Source organism: Portunus trituberculatus, chromosome 21 (genome assembly GCF_017591435.1).
Source record: "Portunus trituberculatus isolate SZX2019 chromosome 21, ASM1759143v1, whole genome shotgun sequence".
Classification (NCBI taxonomy): domain Eukaryota; kingdom Metazoa; phylum Arthropoda; class Malacostraca; order Decapoda; family Portunidae; genus Portunus; species Portunus trituberculatus.
This window is the reverse complement of record NC_059275.1, coordinates 17589733-17592232: the sequence shown is the minus strand read 5'-3', so window position 1 is coordinate 17592232 and position 2500 is coordinate 17589733. Positions and strand designations below refer to the sequence as shown.

The window sequence follows — 2500 nt, the reverse complement described above, 5'->3', positions numbered from 1 at the left end:
TCGTAATATAAAGTGAAAATAAGAGAGAAAGTGATGTGATAATCTGATAACGGGAAGAAATGAGAGATAAGGAAGACAAATGTGATACGTCTCTCTCTCTCTCTCTCTCTCTCTCTAAACAGGAAAATATAGGTTACTCATTCAGGCAACGCACCTCCACACAGTACCTCCCTCCCTCCTCCTCCTCCTCCTCCTCCTCCTCCTCAGAGGGCTGACGCAATGAGGATGTATTGGGGCAGGGCGTAATAACAATGGTGATGATAATGGTGGTGCTGGTGGTGGAAGGGATGTAGTAGTAGTAGTAGTAGTAGTAGTAGTAGTAGTAGTAGTAGTGATGCTGTTGGAAGGGAGATAATGATAATAGTGGTAGTAGTAGTAGTAGTAGTAGTAGTAGTAGTAGTAGTAGTAGTAGTAGTAGTAGTAGTAGTAGTAGTAGTGGTGCTGTTGGAAGGGAGATAGTAGTAGTAGTAGTAGTAGTAGTAGTAGTAGTAGTAGTAGTAGTAGTTGTAGCAGTAGTAGTAGTAGTAGTAGTAGTAGTAGTGGTGGTGATGGTGGTGGTGGTGGTGGTTGTGGAGGTGGCTCCTGCGGCGATAGCGGTGGTGGTGGTGGTGGTGATGGTGATGACGTTGCATGCACGGTATGATGCAAGCACAGGGGCAGACTTATGTTGCAAAGCATGTGTGTGTGTGTGTGTGTGTGTGTGTGTGTGTGTGTGTGTGTGTGTGTGTGTGTGTGTGTCCTCAGGTACAACACACGACATTCTAGGAATCTGTGTAGGCTACGCTATGATAAAACTGAAGCCTTACACACACACACACACACACACACACACAGTGGAAAAAAAGATTGCTTAAACATTTTTCTTATCTCTGATCCAAAATACCAGAGAGAGAGAGAGAGAGAGAGAGAGAGAGAGAGAGAGAGAGAAAGTTATTTCCTGCACCATAACATTAATTAATATTGCGTCGGAGTCATGAAACTTCTCATCACAGTGAGGGAACACAAAGGAACACACAGGAAAAACAAACAACAGTAGAGGTATTGGTCCCTGGAGAGAGAGAGAGAGAGAGAGAGAGAGAGAGAGAGCTTGTGTCCCATATACGAGTATGTGACCGTTCCTCTTTCCCTCCTCCTCCTCCTCCTCCTCCTCCTCCTCCTCCTGTTTCCACCTGGTGTGTCTTGCTAATATGAATAGACTTAAACCGCGCCTATTCTTCTCTATCTTCTTCCTCCCCCTCCTCCTCCTCCTCCTTCTCGTTGCTTCTTGAACCTCTCTATTACGTTATTTTCCTCCTTGAAGTGACCTCAAGCTATTTACTCCTCCTCCTCCTCCTCCTCCTGTCTTTCTCAAGTTTCCTTCTCTCTTTTCCTCCTCCTCCTTCTTTCCTCGTATCAGTTTTTTACATCTCTTCTACGTCCTCCTTCTCCTCTTCCTCCTCCTCCTCCTTCTCCTCCTCCTCCTCCTCCTCCTCTAAAACCATTCCTTGATCCTTTCCCCCCCTCCTCCTCTTCCTCCTCCTCCTCCTCCTCTTCTTTACTCGTTCGCTTCTAGGAAAACCACTGTGACTTAAACAACCAATGACAACAAGACTCGCCTTCAGTCACGCCTACATTACAGCCAATCACAGGTCGTTCTGGGGGAAACTCCTCTCCTTCTTAGCCAATCAGAGTGTGAGAAGCCTGTGACGTCACGGTTCGCTGGCCAATCAGGATCGTGGGTTCTGTACACGCCTCTAAATTTTTGTTATTCTTTTCATTCTCAGGAAAGTGCCCAGATTGTTGAACGGGGAATGATTGAGACAGTGTGTGGCTTTCCTAGAGAGAGAGAGAGAGAGAGAGAGAGAGAGTGTTAGAGTCAAAATTCTACTGTAATTTGTAGTGGTTGTAAAGTGATAAATCTCAATATATGTTGGTTCTTTTTCTGTCTGTCCGTCTGTCTGTCTGTCTGTCTGTCTGTCTCTCTCTCTCTCTCTCTCTCTCTCTCTCTCTCTCTCTCTCTCTCTCTCTCTACTGAATTTAATCGCTTGCTCTTCCTGACAAAAGATTGAGAAGAAGAAGAAAAAGAAGAAAAAAAAGAAGAAAGAAGAAGAAGAAGAAGAAGAAGAAGAAGAAAGAAGAAAAAGAAGAAGAAGAAGAAGAAAAGGAAGAAGAAGAGAAAGAAAAGGAAGAAGAAAGAAGAAGATAAGAAAAAGAAGAAACAAGAAGAAGAAGAAAAAGAAGAAGAAGAAGAAGAAAGGAAAAAAAAGATGAAAGAAGAAAAAGAAGAAGAGGTAATATTGACAAAAGACACGATACAGTTTGACAAGACGAAACTTTGTGAAATTACTTGGAACAGAAAAAAATCGAGAGAAAAAAAGGAAAAGAAAGAAAAATTGTAAGAGACATTCCTCGTTAATGAAGAGAGAGAGAGAGAGAGAGAGAGAGAGAGAGAGAGAGAGAGAGAGAGAGAGAGACACACTACCACAACCACCACCACTATTACCACTACCACAAGTCACCC

The 2500-nt window shown here is 43.4% G+C and overlaps 1 protein-coding gene across 2 annotated transcripts in view; it reads right to left on the bottom strand.

The window, feature by feature from the left end:
* The window catches only part of LOC123507101 (solute carrier family 2, facilitated glucose transporter member 1-like), a 108158-nt gene that overhangs the window by 20905 nt on the left and 84753 nt on the right, over nucleotides 1-2500 (bottom strand). The window lies entirely within an intron of this gene.